Source organism: Ovis aries, chromosome 2 (genome assembly GCF_016772045.2).
Source record: "Ovis aries strain OAR_USU_Benz2616 breed Rambouillet chromosome 2, ARS-UI_Ramb_v3.0, whole genome shotgun sequence".
Taxonomy (NCBI): Eukaryota; Metazoa; Chordata; class Mammalia; order Artiodactyla; family Bovidae; genus Ovis; species Ovis aries.
In genome coordinates this window covers 118,581,408-118,598,793 of record NC_056055.1, presented here as the reverse complement: position 1 = coordinate 118,598,793, position 17,386 = coordinate 118,581,408, and the positions used below count along the sequence as shown (strand labels likewise).

The following is a 17,386-nucleotide window of genomic DNA, read 5'->3' as shown; positions in this document are numbered from 1 at the left end:
AGCAACATTCAAAAACCTCAGTCAAGTCCTATGAGGATCAGTGTTATTGAGGTTAGCGAATGACCTGGGTGATGGGAGACTATCACTGCTTGCATCACATCTAAACCTGAGTTGTCGCAAGACATGTTACGTCTCTGTTCTGAGAGCACCCTTACAGAGAAGGTATAAAAATAAAGAGGCTCTGAACTTTCAGGATGATGCCCTTCATCTTCCCTCACTGAATATTATTAGAGCCATTTTCACTGTGAGTTTAAGGCTGGTCAGCTTTGTTTCCAATGGCAGTTCCAACTGTTTAGTAGTGGCTAACTGCACTGAATGTATGGATGAGAGAGTTGGACTATAAAGAAAGCTGAGTGCCGAAGAATTGATGCTTGAGAGTCCCTTGGACTGCAAGGAGATCCAACCAGTCCATCCTAAAGGAGATCAGTCCTGGGTGTTCATTGGAAGGACTGATGCTGAAGCTGAAACTCCAATATTTTGGCCCCCTGATGTGAAGAGTTGACTCATTTGAAAAGACCCTGATGCTGGGAAAGATTGAGGGCAGGAGGAGAAGGGGATGACAGAGGATGAGATGGTTGGATGGCATCACTGACTCAATGCACATGGGTCTGGGTAAACTCCAGGAGTTGGTGATGGACAGGGAGGCCTGGCGTGCTGCGGTTCATGGGGTCACAAAGAGTTGGGCACGACTGAGCGACTGAACTGGCTGAACTGAACTGCACTGAGTGGCGCTTCAATGAGGAGAATGTCAGAGCAAGTGCTTAGGGAAATCCATGGCCTGATTGATTAGCACTGTCTAGAATGATTGTGGAAAGGAAGCCTGGAGGTGCGAATACTGCTGACTGGCCTTTTCTGGGCTTGAGGCATGTTAGTTTCATTACTAATGAGGACGCTGAGAGAGATTCTTCCAGAGAAGCAGAGGCAGTGGGGGAAAGTTGCCTGAAAGGATCACCAGAGCGAGTCTGAGAGAGTAAACAAAGCTGGTGGCCTAAGTCAGGAAGAACTTGATTATTCCATGCACTCAGAGTAAACCAATCACAAACGCCCTAAAACTTAATGGAGAACAAGGATCTCTCTCCAACTGGAAAATAGTGGGCAGTTCAAGAGGGGGCTGGAACAGAGAATGCCTGAGATCCACTGTAGTGATTTACAAAAGCAGGTAAGGGCAGGACGAGTCTAAGAAGTTGAACTTCACCACAGCAGTGGTTCTCCCCTGGGTGCATCTTAGATTCTCCTGGGGAGCTTTATACAACCCCGTCTCTGCCTGAGGACAGAGACAAATTAAATCAGTATACACTGGGAGTGAGCCCAGGTGTTTCAGTTTGAAATCTTCCCAGAAGATTGTGGGCCACTGGCCTAAAGGAAGAAGAACCAGGGCTTTAGAATCAGATCCACTGGGTCTAAGTTCAGGATCTACCCCAGTAGCTGTGTGAGCTTGAAAAATGTACTTAAACTCTAAATTACTATTTCCTCACTGATAAAATATAGTTAACAATGTAGAGTTTTGAGGCTCATATGAGATCATATGTACATACAAAGGCCTTAATACAATGTCTAGAATGTTCATGGAAAGGCTTCCTGTTGCTCCAGAATTAACAACTGGAATTCAAAACTGAGAGCAAAGTATCAAGGACCAAAAAATGAATAATAAATAACTAGGGATCAGACATCCTTTTCAGGGTTTATCAAGAAGTAGTGAACTTTGCTTTCCCAGTGAAGACTGCCACCTGCTTCCAGTCCACGTAAGCAGACAGGAATCAGGAGGAGAGACTTCTGGGAGGATGTGTCTGCGTCCTTGCGGCAGGGGTGGGGGGTAGGGGGGAGTGATGGGATGCTTTTCCTGCTCCCTGCTCATTCACCAATCGGCTGTCTGCTCATGCCACAGATGGGCTGGCTTACCTCTGCCCAGTTTAGTAAGTGGAACAGAGAACTGGAGGGAGAAAGTGGAGCAGCAAGAAGGGGTAAAGGGTAGTAGCTTCCATGCCCAGCACTTAGCATTTGGTGGTGAATATGGGATTTTATTGTGGACTGAAGGGATGCTGTGGAAGGCAGCCAGGTTTGAGGCTGTCTCACCAGTGTACCACCGAAGAGAACTGGCTTCCAGGAAAGTGGACCCAGTAACAAGAAACACTGGGTGAATCACCAAGGGCAGGAGCAGATGGTGAAGATGGTGAAGTGGGAGGCCTTCTGTGAGGCCTCTGGAAAATTCATGTAAGCAGCAGCAAGGGAGTCAGATCTGGATGTCTGCCACAGAGAGGGCGGCCAGCAGCAAGAAACACTTGTCTCTCCTGCCCCTCTTCCTTGTCTCCTCACAGAGAGGAGGAGGCCCAGGAGCTGGTAAACACCTCTGTGTGCTAAGCTTCTCTGGCGGGGGTACTGTCTAGGGCTGGGGAAAAGGATACGGTCATTGTAAGATTGCAAGATTGAAGTTTTCAATCCCATTAGACTGGACTGGGCTTTTTCTTTCTGAAAGTGACGGGAACCCTAAGATCTGGTGGGGATGGCACAGCAAGGCGTCTATGAACGTTGCAGGGCTGAAGGCAGTGGCTGTAGAAAAATAAAATCATTTCATATTTGACTCCCCTGTGAACGAGGATTGCTTGATACGCCAGATGCGGTAGCTACTATTTTCGTTACCAGCACAGTGGCAAGAGGCAAGACTGAATGGTGCAGCTTTGGGGAAATGCACTGGTGATGAGTCACCGTGTGAGGATGCGGGTGGGGTTTCCCCCGAAGGGACTGGAACTGCTCACAGCCAGCTGTCCTCAGAAGAGGTCAGCAGTGGGGCAGGAAATTAGAAGTCTGGGATCTGGAGTCAGCCTGAGGACGTCTCCCAGGAAGGGCACCTCCTGAGGCCCTGAGGTGCTCCCCGGAGCACGTGGGCCACCAGGAATGACACGCTTCCTCCGGGGGTGATGGAGCCTATACCCCAGGATCGACTCTGTGTTCCCCATTTCCATTCATTGTCCTTGAACTTCCTAAGATTTCATAAGCACCTCATTTATTTTGACTTCTGATGTCCTGGGAAGAATTATGGAGAAAAGTCCACAACTACACTTGGAGCAAAGTGGTATGAAGGAGCGGGGAGACTCCTGTTCTGGGGCCGTGGCCCTAGTGGCCAGCCTTGGGCACCAGCTAAGGACTTTACCCAGGAAAGATCATCTCACTATAGCCGGTTATATCAGAGACAGTGATATAGCCAGAATGGGAGGACTAAAGGGACTGTTTGCAGAAACACATGACGGGGGAGACCCTCAGAGAGTCTCAAAATTCTTAGGCGTAGCAGGGGACTGTAGGGGGGAGGGGCTAATCCATGTCAATAACACTAGTGTGAGTCAAGCCATATAGTTTGAGTTACACTGTAATTAGAGTTGCCCAGCAGTGGAACAAGCTCCTTGTCACTGTAATGCCCTTTGCTTAAAGGATAAATGTTCTCCTTTTAGGGAGTCTTCTCTGGGTGCTCCCGTGATGTTTATTCATTCAGTACGCCTTTATCCCCATTGCTGCATACAAGCGTTGTGCTAAACGCCCTACAGACAGTCTCCATGGCGCTCACTCAGTCATGTCCAAGTCTTCGAAGCCCCACGGACTGTAACACACCAGGCTCTTCTGCCCATGGAATTTCCCAGGTGGAAATACTAGAGTGGGGCGTCATTTTCTACTCCAGGGGATCTTCCCAACCCAGGGATCAAACCCACATCCCTCGTGTCTCTTGTATTGCCAGGTGGATTCTTTACCACTGGCGCCACCTGGGAAGCCCACAGTGGACACTTCCACCTGGGAAGTTTATCGATGGGGAAACTGAGGTTTAGAAATTGCTTAAGATCTTAACAGCTAGTAAGCAGTACAGATAGTGTGTGACATTAGGTCGTCTGACTCTAACCACTGCCTTGTACTCACCCCCAAAAGTGAGTATGCTGGTCTAGTGGGGGATGTGGAAACAAACAATTCCAGACTGATTCATTGATGCAGATATGCACAGATTGTTATGGGGCACATGACTTAGCGTAATGGAAGGAGGAGAACGGAATGGAAGGGACAGTCGAAAGAGGCTTCTTACAGGGTGTGCCTCCAAGACTGTTTCTTATGTGATGTGTAAGGATTACAGGGAAGAAGCACCGTGTGGGAGAGGAGGCTGACATTCTAGACAGAGCGGTCAACAAAGCGATTCTCACAGAAAGGCAGTTCAGCAAATACCTGTTGAGTAGCTGAATGACCACGTGAGCAAGTCACCTAGTCAAGGCGCAGCGTTGCTTTGGGAGGACAGAAAGGTGGGAATAGCACGTCAGCATGGAACGCAAAGAGCAAGGCAGAGAGTGCTAGTAAGGCAGCAGAAAACACAGAAGGCCATGAGCCAAGTGGTAAAACACACACACACACAGAGAAAGCAGCTGTGGGCCAGCGGAAATGTTTGAAGGCTGTTTTCGGGGCGATTCGGACTCCATTTCTGAGCTGGAGCACTTCCAGGTGATGGGACGATGCCTAAGGTCACCCTGATTACGCTGGCGGGAATGAACAGGAGGTGTAAGTCATTAGGGTTTGAAGAACCCTCCGACATGTTTAAGCTAAAGAGATTCCTTACAACTCTAAGAATAGATCATTTATTAAGTACCAAACTTTTCTTGAAATGAATGAATTTAGTGTCGTTATACAAAAGCTGGTTGCCTGGTTATAAGTTGCTGTTTTACTCAACTTTCACAAATACACGGCCAGAGTGTTACGATCAAAGCCTGTGAGTTTTGTAATCGTGCTCAATTAACCATTTCAGTTTTGTGATGCATGGACAGAATGTTTATTTTGACTCTAATGCCCCCAAACCTGGTGCAATGAAAACATACAGGTCCTCTTCACTGGTTTGCAGGTCACTGATCGAGCTGATATATATGTATCCCCTTAAGAAACAAACGGTCTACCTAGCTTTGAGGATACAGGCAAGTAGGTTAGCCAGAAGGTTCTTAAAGCCTCACCAGCTGCTAAAGGCATATTTGGTATAGAAATCATGAGAGGCTTCCCCGAATCCCGCCCATCCTCTCCTTAGACACCTTCCTGCTTCGTGAGGTGCAGGAGACAGCTTTCAGTATAAAAAGACAGAGCTGAACCTGGTTACATAGAGCACATCTGAATGCTTTCCTCTATGCTTTTACGTTTGAGCTGACCCTATGGTCATGTGATCAGCTATTCCATCTCGCTATTCTTTTGTTCAAAAAAGCAACAAAGATCTCAACAATGTCTAAGAAACTCAGTTAACTTGCCAAATGTAATCAATATAGCTTGAGTTTTTGCTTCTCCTCAGTAAGACAATAGCACAGAAATACAAACAGATCATTTGAGTCAACCTGAGAAAGCTAATTTCGATCATCAGCAAAGGCAGTGTGATAGAAATTGGAGACTGTCCTCCACGACTAAATCAGAGACTGTCTTTGTCAACACAGCTCCAGAGCTTCTGGGGAAAAGATTGTTCTGGAACCTACAGAATCCCCATCATTTTCCCTATCTGCTGCGTGAAACTCAAAAAGATGATTCCTGTAGGACACAATTCATACCCAAGTGCAGTCTTGGAGAAAGAACTCTTTATTGCGCTGGGCATCTCCCAGCCATTCTCCTTCCCCAGAGCTCACTGGGAAATGTCAGAGCCATCTCCACTCTAACATTTGAGAAAAAAACATTTCCAGCCTAAAAAGAAAGCTCGCAAGTTCCAGCATGCGGTGAATTTTTACGGTTGACTTACAAATGTCTAAAGACAGGGGAACACGAGAGGCTTATAATGGAAATGCTGACTGTGTTCTGATTTATTGATGCTGACAAGCATCTACTCCACTTAAATCTCGCAGATGCAAACACAGATCTTGCACTTCTGGGTCTCTTGTAGGGTTATGAGGAAGACAGTAGACACGCTGACTTCACTGGAAATTCCCTGGTAAAAAGACCCTTACCAACATTTTGAAAATTGGATCTCCAGACTCTGATACCAGCCACTGACTATCCAAGTAATGTATTCCCCACCAATGTAACCTGTGAGAACAGAAAGAAATGAATCTTCTCCCTTAACCGTATGATCACATGGGAGGAAGAAGACCCTGCCAGTAACCAGGTGCTTCTCAACTGTTTGCCCAGGGTTTAAGAGGAAGGGTCCACTCCTGACCAGGACACAGGTAAGGCCTCTCTACACGTGACTTGGTGTTCCCAAGTCTCTTCTGCTTTTAGACAACATTTCTTGGAAACTTGGACTGAAACGCTTCCATTATTTGCTTTCAGGAAATGATTCATGGTCTTTCCAAAATGAACAGAATCTCTCTCATATAGCAGAATATTTGAATTCCCAAAGCAGGAATTGCTCTTTGCAGACCTCTCCAACCTCTTTGTTCATTAAGTTTATGTCTGTTAGTTTCTCATTTGCTAGTAATTCTGGCAATTTGGGTCCAAATAAAACAAAGTAGAATTTTTAATGTTAATTTTTTTAAAATAAAATAATTTCCCTGTTTCTTTACAAGCACATCCGGTACCCTGGTTCTGTCTTCTAGGAGGGAGATCTGATGCTAAGGCAGAGATGTGTGGGGTAGTGGAAAGAATGCTGGCGATCAGATTCATCAGATCTCAGGCCTGCATTTGCTACGTACTGGTGGTGGAAAGGTGGGCTCATCCCATAACCCCTAAGTCTCAATTTCCTCAGTGGTAAGAACTGTAGCACTGCCTGCTAAAGTCCACACAAGATGAGAAGGCCCAATATCTGTGAAAGAGACGTGAAACAAGACATCAAGTAAAATGATGTCTGATTATCATTGTGAGCATAATTACTTGGAGATTGGGTTTTGTCAATTAAAAGATAGAATGCTGCTTCTGTCTGCCAGCACCGCAGATTCCTTTGTCCTGGGCAAAGCATTTCAATGTAGAATTCCTCTAAGTGGCTAACGCTGGGAATGGGGGTGGTGGTGGTGATAGGATTTAGGCATATGCCAGTACCCGATGGGTAAAGCTGCTCAGACAGTTCTCTGGAGAAAAGTCGAGGCTGTTCTGAGGGCCCTCAGGTGCCAAGATGCTTTAGAAACCTGTTCTACACACCCTTGTGGCTTGTGTATCTATGCACCATTATATTGCTTGGATTTAGACCCCTGGAACTCAAATTTCTTCTTTAGAATTCTGACATCTTCAAAGTGGTTGGATCTTATTAGCAAAGAAGGAATGGTTCCCGGCAACAGCACTCAGTTCATTGTGCCCTCTGAGGTGGATGCTGGGGTGTGCTGCCCATGGGAGAGAACATTTCCTGATCCAGCTTTCTGGAGGGCTGCCTACAGAGGGCTTGACTGTTCTCCTTCCTCCCCCCTCCTTTAGTCCCTGCCTTCCTTCATTCCTTCCCTGAGGAACTCCTTCTCTCAGCTGAAGGGAGCTCCCAATGGTTGGGGCAGGAAAGTCTGGCCCCAAGGCTGGATTTCAGATAGATTTGAAGGGCCATCCAGCTTCAGAGCTTTCTGTGGGGTTGACTGAGGCCTTTCATGCAGCTGCTTCACGGTTTACCTCTTCTCTCTTCCCAGTTCTGCGTCCCTTTCTTCTACACAGGTGCTTTTCTCCCTGTGCAGGAAAGAGCTGGCATAGTGGTCTGAGGGGCTATCCTCCAAGCACCAGTTTGGAAGTATGGCCCTTGGCTGGTATCTGGGAACTTGGGTTTATTCCATTCCCAGAACTGGCAGGAGCAGCTCACCGTGCCCAAACTGGTTGCGGAAGCAATGTGGTCTGTGCTAGACACCCATTTTCCTGCGGGGAGTCTGGAATTCTGGTGTGTGCGGAGTCAAGAATACCTGCATGAGCAGCTTCCAATAAAACCCCGGGCACTAAGTCTCTACTGAGTCTCCTGGTAGGCGCCCTGCATGTGTGTTGCCTCACAAGTCGTGTGTGACTCCACTGGAAGAAGACGCTTGGAAGCCTGTGCCCGATTTCCTCCTGGCTTTGTCCCAGGTACCTTTTGCCTTTTGCTAATTTTTCTTTATATCCTTTTACTGTGATTAATTATATCTGTGAGTACAACCATATACCAACCCTTAGGATTCCTCCTAGAAAATTATCAAACTCCCCCAAATTCCTGCATACAAATTTCCATCATCTTAGTAAACCTGACCGAAGTCACCCTCCCCTCACTGTTAACCCAAGACCTACTCTTCCTTGAAGCTCGATTTCAGGCAATGGCACCACCATGCTTCCAGTTCCCGAATCTGATCACTTCGGAATCACAACACTCCCATCCAGCGGCCGGATAGTCCTTCCAAATGTGTCTCTATGATGCCTCCTGAATGTGCTCTGCGTTCTCACCACCGCCATATCTCTAATTTAGGCCACCATGCTCTCCTCTTGACAACTGTTCCTCTGATTGTTCTTTCCCCAGTCACACCGATACCCAGTGCTGCCAAGCTCATCTTCCTAATGTAAACTGTGGAATAAATGAGTGTCTAGCTTTAAAATCAAGACAACTTCAGTTTTTTTCTCATTGATTTCAGAATAGTATTAAACTGCTTAGCAAGGCATTCAAGGCCTCCATGGACTGGCCTCAGCCACCATGTCCGATTCTCTCTCACTTTTTGCCCTGCACTTTCAGCCATATAGAACCTCACACTGCTTGCTGAAGAAGCCTGATATTTTTGCCTTCTTTTTCCTTTGTCTATGCTGTCAATTCCCTCTCAGAAGGTCCCTTACCCACCTTTTCTTGTCGAGATTCTATTACCATCTTTTATGCCAAATTTCGTTTGAGATCTGTTTTCATGAACCCTTCCCAATCTGTCTCAAGGCAGAATTGACATTTTGTCCTCTGAGCTTCTACAGCAAAAATAGATTACTGTGTCTTCCACCTCCCTTGATGTGTGTCTCTAAAAATAATAACAAGTCTTCCTCTCCTGATCCCTTGACCTTAATATTTGACTAAGCAAGAGCAAATTGTTAAGCAAGAATTTTTATTTTTTATGAGACAGAAAACCATCCATCGTTTATAAGCTGTATACATATATATAACACTTGAACCAGTGGTTACCAAATGTTCTGGATTGCATACCCCAAAACAAACTTGAACATGTATTTTCAACTCTATGTGTACCAGTGTACATGTTACACACACAAACCCTGTTGTTGCTTGGTCACTGAGTCATGTCCAACTCTTCTGCCACCCTGTGGATGGCGCCCACCAGGCTTCTCTGTCCATGGGATTTCCCAGGCAAGAATACAGGAATGAGCTGCCATTTCCTTCTCCAGGGGAATCTTCCCTACCCGGGGATCCAGCCCATGTCTCCTGTATCTCCTACACTGGCAGGCAGATTACTTACCACGGAGACCCTTGGGGAGCCCATGTACATCACACTCACGGTCTCTGTACATCACAGAACATACACATCAAGTTTCAAAGGATGATGTGAAAACCAGATGGAGAGCATCCTAGTATTTTCATCCTATGCCCCAGTGAGTCCCCTTATTCTGAGCTGTGTGAGCACCTCTCTGGGGAACCCTGCTTCCTGTTCCTGGGACTATGTGCTTCGTTTCCCCTTTGTGACCTGCCCACCTTGAATCAAAAGACTTTGTTTCAGTTGCACTAGGAAATACTAACTTCTTTGTGATCCAAATGCAAAGACGTCATCTTTCTCAAGGGAAAGGTCAATTTGGTGAGCAGGGCAAGGTCCTGGTAGTTTAGCTGCCTCTTTTGCCAGACTCTCCAAAGAGAGTCAGTCTTATTTTTTATTAAAGGAGGCAGCATATTCACATAAGCCCTGAGGACTTTTGTTGTTATTATCTGATGGTTATACAGACAGACCACATGACATCCTACATGTTTAGAAAGACATTTCAGGGTTGGGCTGGGCTGCAGGCAGGTTGAAGTGTGATATCTTTCCCCTAGTGATGACAGATACCGTGTGATAATGCAGAGCTTTTGGTGGCAGTGACCTTGAGTATGTGAAGTTCTCAGCTCACTTCTGCTGTCACAACAGACTCTTGAGCAATCCAAGCGGAAAAACAGAAGTACAAGAAATACATAAAGGAAGGTGGTGGGTGGTGGTATAAAAATAACTATACGAAGATTTTCGGGAAATATGGTCAAATGCACATTAGCATCAAGCATAAACTTAAGAATCTGATACAGAGCAAGTCTCAGAAAGAAAACATATTGCAAAAGGACATTTATATAATTCTGGATTAAATAAGATCTTTGAACTCGAATTGTTAAAGAGACCCCAGGAAGACAGGGATCTGCTGTTATGCAAGGAATCTTTGGGCTACTATTCTGCAAAGTTAAGCTGCACAAATTTAATATGATTGCATTAAGATTAATATCAGTTGAGACCTTTGAATTTTAAAATGGACTCTCTTTTTACTTTTGCAAACAAGCCTTACTGGAAATCACTACATCAAACGTCATTAAAACTATGTAGATATCACAGTGACTCCAAAAGGCAAGCTGAGCATCATTGCCAGTTCACACACATCCCACACACCACACACAACAGTGGTAAAGAAGGGCTACAGTTCACAAGCTAGCTCTGAGTGTAATGTTTCCTATCCAATCACCAGCCCACTACCAGGAATCGGCAGTTTGGGGTTTAAAGCAAAATGGGCTTTTCCCTGCGGAAATTTCATTTCAGTGAAAGTCAAAACAAATAGGGCAGAAAAGATATATAATTAATCGCTTTCTTCTTCTCAGCCATGCTGGTATATTCTATGCCTACCCAGGTTCTCCAGGAATGAGCCTTTGCCTTGAACACTGTTCCATTCTCACATGGCTCCAGGGGAGGCCGAGGCAATGAGGAAGTGGAGAAAAGCTGTGATATTCTCCAACAGCCACTCCAGGGCGTTGTGAAGCAGAAGCAGAGCCAGCAGGCTGCAGTTTGAGTCTGCTGTATTGTGCTATTCTTGTGCAGCAAAGCTTGCTTGCATGTAGGCCAATGTACATTAAGTTGTGCAGGTAATTAATATAAGCATATTTGCCTTTTCTGCAAGTATTTGAGGAATTTAAGAGTAAGATATAATTTACATGATATCTTAACCAACAGGTTGACATTTCTGGAAATGCTGCAGATATCTTGGAATGCAACTAATCAGTTGATACAGAATGAGTCTGAAACAGAAGTGACTTTTATATCTCTATAGAATGATAGTGTGTATTTTAAGAACTTTTATTCTCTTGATCTTAGACCAAATAAGGAATGTCAAAAGCACCTCACTTATTCAATAGCTGACTAGCCAAGAGAAGGGACACTTCAAGTTCTAGTTTTCCTCTGATTCTAGGAAAATAATATTTGATATTTGTAATTCAGGCTGTCTGGATAAATGGATTCAACATGCTCTTTAGAGGTAGTAATTTTTTAATGGGATGCAAAGATGCTAGTAACATCAAGTAAGAAAACACCGAAGAGAAGTATAGATTGTAACTAAGAGGTGAGATTGTACCTAGGAGAGATCAACAATACAGGAATTTTTTTTTTTACACCAAGGTTCATTTTGGAGTCCTCACTGAGGCAATCAGGACCTGCCAGTGGCTTTTACAGGCCCGTTCATTAGCTCTGTAGGTCATTTGCTGCTCTTGTCTTTTCCTTCTTTCTTTGCCCACTGTCTATCCTCAGTGCCTTGAGAGAAGGCATGCTTTAGGAAAAAGGGGACAGCCTGCAGTGACATGTCTTCAAACACTCCCCGTGGTCCTAGAATGGACCCAAAATTCTTGTCTCCTTTCCCAGGAGCTGTCAGGGCCTTTCACGATGGAAAAGTAATTCCTCTTCAGTCAGGAAAACAGAAACCATAGCAGGTATTTCAAATATGGATAATTTAATGGATCATAGAGAAAGTGAGGGAATTCCAGAAAAAAACACCTACTTTTGCTTCATTGACTACACTAAAGGTTTTGACTGTGTGGATCACAACAAACTGTCGAAAGTTCTCCTGAGAAACCTGTATGCTGGTCAAGAAGCAAGAGTTAGAACTCGACATGAAACAACCGACTGGTTCAAAATTTGGAAAGGAATACAGCAAGACTGTATATTGTCACCCTGCTTATTCTATGCAGAGTACATCATGCAAAATGCTGGGTTGGATGATGCACAAACTGGAATCAAGATTGCCAGGAGAAGTATCAACAACCTCAGACACATAGATGATACCACTTTAATGGCAGAAAGGGAGAAGGAACTAAAGAGCCCCTTGATGCAGCTGAAAGAGGAGAGGGAAAATGCTGGCTTAAAACTCAACATTCAAAAAACTAAGATCATGGCATTTGGACCCATTACCTTATGGCAAATAAAAGGGGAGAAAGCGGAAACAGTGACAGACTTTTTCTTGGGCTCCAAAATCACTGTGAATGGTGACTGCGGCCATGAAATTAAAAGACACTTGATCCCTGGAAGAAAAGCTATGACCAACCTAGACAGCATACTAAAAGGCAGAGACATCCCTTTGCTGACAAAGGTCCATATAGTCAAAGCTATCATTTATCCAATAGTCATGTACTGATGTGAGAGTTGGACCCTAAAGAAAGCTGAGCACCAAAGAATTGATGCCTTCAAACTGTGGTGCGGGAGAAGACTCTAGAGAGTCCCTTGGACAGCAAGGAGATCAAACAGTCAATCCTATAGGAAATCAACCGTAATATTCATTGGAAAGACTGACGCTGAAGCTCCAATGCTTGGCCACATGATGAGAAGAGCCAACTCATTTGAAAAGACCCTGATGATGGGAAAGATTGAAGGCATAAGGACAAGGAGGCAGCAGAGGATGAGATGGTTAGATAGCATCACTGACTCCACGGACGTGAATCTGAGCAAACTCTAGGAGATAGTGAAGGATGGGGAAGGCAGTCCGTGGCGTCACAAAGAGTCAGACATGACTCAGCGATGGAACAACAACAGAATCAGAGAATCTGAAGGAGCAAAAGGAGGAAGGGATGATATACGGAGAACTGAAAGCTCCCGATTCTTCCCGTTTGACCCTCATGAGCTTATTCCAGCCACTGGACAGCTCTGAATGCTGCCGCTTCTGGGACTGGAGTTCTCACGACTGTCCATGGCTAAGGCTGTGATCAACAGAGAGCCTCTGCTGGTGCCTGGCTGCTGGAGCCTGCAGCTGAGCTGCCCGTCTGCTGCCATAGTCGCTGCTGCTGCTGAATTTAGAAGTAGGATATTTCTCCCTTCCTCCAACCCTCTGATCTTTGCTAATGCCTGCCATTGGCAGATACTAATAGGAAGCCACTGGCGAAGAGCCTGAGAAATGTAGTTTACAGACCTCCAGATCGAAGCAACACAGAGCAGATTAAAAAGGTTAAGTACAAAGCTGAGAAACAAACATTTTACTAAAGTCATAGCATATATTGAAACTGGAATAAACTTGAGATCTGGGGACCTCTATGTTGGACTTGATAAAACCACCAATCACATTTTATTTATACTGCAATTATGGTAAAGAAGTATAATACGAAGTATCAGGGAAGATAGCAGACCTTGAGTTTGTCTGAAATTGCCAAAAAATATTTTGAAATTGTAGTGAAAATTTTGATCTTGTTTCCATAAACGTGACCCATTTTATGTTGTGATTTTTGCTTGAAAAGGCTGCATGTATTTCTTATCAGTGCTCTTCAGTGAAGAGCTCTTCTGATTCTTGATAGTCACTGTTAATGAGAAACTGTTCACAAATGGGTGAGAGAAAAAGTAAAAACTTTTAAAAATAGCAATTCAAAAATTCACGGCGGTTGAAAATATATTTAAAGACTAGTAGCTCTGTCTTCCTTTCAGTGATAAACGTAATGTTGACATTTCTTGTGATAAAGTCTATTTTTTGACGTCTATTAAAAAGTTTTCAAGTCTGCTTAGAGTGTTACTTTCACGCATGCATTGTGCTGCAGCTACTGTGCAGCTAGCCTAGATGCCCCTTTAAAAACCATGTTGGCCGCAAATAGAACACTGAATAAATGTCGAAATAGAGATTTAGGGCTAGCATCGGGTCAGGAGCTACACAGGCCAGAAGGCCCCATCCGAGCTTCCCAATCACGCACTCTCTGTAATTTAGGATCCAGAGCACTCACTCCCCCAGCAGGACCATAGCCTTGTCACTCATGCTGAGTCTCTGTCGTTGTGCTCTAACGTGGCTAAAGGAGGTGGTAAAGCACCTCCTTGACTGCAGTTCTTGCGTTTTGACAGAGTGGAAGGAAAGGGCACTGCTCTGCTCATCCTCTGCAGGAGTCTTGGGGCGCGTTGTCAAACCGCCTCCGCTAGGGAATCAGGATCTAGAGCACAGTAGCCTCCGCTTGCGGCGCACAAACTGGGCAGCTCTGCCCTGAAGACCAGGAAGAACTTCATGCTGTGGGTTTCAAAAGCTTGAGTTTAGTTCTGCTCAGAACTCGTTTCCCTGATGTGTAAAAGCCTGCATCTATCCCCAGTATACAGAGACATATGTTGACAACGATGCCAAACAGATTTCTATATCTTTATAGCAGAACTTTGAATACAACTTAAAAATCAGAATGCTGGAAAACCATGTGTTGGTTAGAGTGGTTGACAGCTCTGGGATGGCTCTCTTCCTCCCAGTATTCAAGCCCAGGAGGGTGGGGTGGCCTTAGTAATTTGCTTCTAATGAATGGAATACACATTCCAGTGATAAAATGTCACCACCAAGATTAGGCAACAAAGGCTTGCATCTTGCCTACCTTCTCAGGTCTCTCGCTCGCTCACCCTATCTGAAGCCCGCTGCCGTGTTATGAACTGCCTTATAAGGAGGAGTTAGAACAGCCTAGAAGGCATATTCAAAAGCAGAGACATCACTTTGCCAATAAAGTTCCGTCTAGTCAAAGCTATGGTTTTCCCAGTAGTCATGTATGGATGTGAAAGTTGGACTATAAAGAAAGCTGAGCGCTGAAGAATTGATGCTTTTGAACTGTGGTGTTGGAGAAGAATCCCTTGGACTGCACGGAGATCCAACCAGTCCATCCTAAAGGAGATCAGTCCTGAATATTCATTGGGAGGACTGATGCTGAAGCTGAAAGTCCAATACTTTGGCCACCTGCTGCGAAGAGCTGACTCATTTGAAAAGACCCTGATGCTGGGAAAGATTGAAGGCAGGGGGAGAAGGGGATGACAGAGGCTGAGATGGTTGGATGGCATCACTGACTTGATGGACATGAGTTTGAGTAAACTCTGGGAGTTGGTGGTGGACAGGGAAGCTTGGTGTGCTGCAGTCCATGGGGTCACAAAGAGTCGGACACAACTGGCAATCAAAGTGAGCTGAACATGACAAGAAACTGAGGAGTCTCCAGCCAGTAGCCAGAGAAGATCTGAGGTCCTCAGTCCACAGCCTGGAGGAACTGAATCCTGCCAACAGTTTTGTGTGAGTTTGGAAGCAGATCTTTCCCAGATGAACCTTGAGATGACTATCGTTTATTACATTGCAACCCTAGTCAACACCTTGATTGCGGGGAACCCTGAGCCAAAGGACATTAGCTAAGCTGTACCTAGATTCCTAAAAAGAGGAACAGTGAAATATTTGCTGCTTTATTTTTTAATTGAAGGAAAATTGTTTTACAATTCTGTGCTGGTTATTGCTGTACAACAACACGAAACTGCCATAATTATACATATATTCCCTTCTTGAGCCTCCCTCCCTGCCCCCCTCCCAGCACTCTGGGTCCCAGAGGGCCAGGCTGGGCTCCCTTGTTATACGGCAGCTTCTCACCAGCTATCGATTTTACACATGATAATGTACATACGTTGATGCTGCTTTCTCCGCGTGTCCCACCCTCTTCTTCCCCAAATGTGTCCGCAGTCCATTCTCTACATCTGTGTCTCCATTCCCTCCCTGCCAGGAGGCTCATCAATACCATTTTTCTATATCCCATATATATGCATTAATATATGATATTTGTTTTTCTCTTTCTGACTGTTTCGCTCTGCATAACAGGTCCTAAGTTCATCCGCCTCACTGGAACTGACTCAAATTTGTCCCTTTTACGGCTGAGTAATATTCCACTGTGATTCATGGGGTCACGGAGAGTCGGACACGACTGAGCGACTGAGCTGAGCTGAGCTGAGTATTCTGCTGTATATATGACCCGCATCTTCCTTATCCAGTCATCTGTAGATGGATATCTAGGCTGCTTCCATGTCCTGGCTACTGTGAGTAGTGCTTCTATGAACATCGGGGGTCCATGTACTTGCTAAGTTTTGAGCTAATTTGTTCCTCAGCAACAGATGACTAATTAAAGAATCCACCCGCCAATACAGGAGACCCAGGTCCCTGGGTCGGGAAGATACCCTGGAGTAGGAAATGGCAACCCACTCCAGTATTCTTGCCTGAAGAGTGCTATGGCCAGAGGACCCTGGTGGGATACAGTCCATGGCGTTTCAAAGAGCTGAACGTGACTGTGCCTGAGCACACTGTCAGTCATGCTTCATGGGCAGGAGGAACTCAGAAAGCATTTCATGGTCTTTCACAGCTGCCAGGAGCTCACTAACTGCACAAATAAGGAGGTAACTGGCATTTTTGAGAGAAAGAAGACAGCGCTAACTCCTACTGAATCTCATGATTCTTCTATTTCCTTCAAAGACTCAGGATTGTGTTTGATAGTTCATAAATTAAAATGCCTTGCTATAGATTTGGTGACGAATAACCAAACAAATACAATCTTAAAAAATATACAGAAATGTCATATTGGTTTGCTGCAAGAAAGATAGCTGGATTTTATCTCAGAATGTTTTCAAATTGAAAAGGAGCTAATAATTTTAAAATATAGTTTAAGGCATTTGCTTACTCAAAACAAAAGTAATAACTGTATTATTAAGACACTGGAAAATACGGAAGAGTTCAAAAAAAGAAAATTAAAATTTTTTTTTCTTTTAATTTTTATTTTTACTTTATTTTACTTTACAATACTGTATTGGTTTTGCCATACATTGACATGAATCCACCACGGGTGTACATGTGTTTCCAAACATGAACCCTCCCTCCCACCTCCCTCCCTATAACATCTCTCTGGGTCATCCCTGTGCACCAGCCCCAAGCATGCTGTATCCTGCATCAGACATAGACTGGCAATTCGATTCTTACATGATAGTATACATGTTTCAATGCCATTCTCCCAAACCATCCCACCCTCTCCCTCTCCTCTGAGTCCAAAAGTCCGCTATTCACATCTGTGTCTTTTTTGCTGTCTTGCATACAGAGGGTCATCATTGCCATCTTTCTAAATTCCATATATATGTGTTAGTATACTGTATTGGGGTTTTTCTTTCTGGCTTACTTCACTCTGTATAATCGGCTCCAGTTTCATCCATCTCATCAGAACTGATTCAAATGTATTCTTTTTAACGGCTGAGTAATACTCCATTGTGTATATGTACCACAGCTTTCTTAAAATTTTTTATTGTACCGTATTCTAGAGATAATC

The 17,386-nt window shown here is 44.6% G+C and overlaps 1 long non-coding RNA gene across 1 annotated transcript in view; it reads left to right on the top strand.

Moving 5' to 3' along the window:
- Nucleotides 1–16,811, top strand: part of LOC121818545 (uncharacterized) — a 28,465-nt gene extending 11,654 nt beyond the window's left edge. The window contains exons 3-5 of the long non-coding RNA XR_006058511.2: nucleotides 5,870–6,152; nucleotides 6,522–7,950; nucleotides 15,901–16,811. This is a non-coding gene — a long non-coding RNA (uncharacterized LOC121818545). The remainder of the gene's footprint in view (nucleotides 1–5,869; nucleotides 6,153–6,521; nucleotides 7,951–15,900) is intronic.
- Nucleotides 16,812–17,386: the final 575 nt, after the last annotated feature.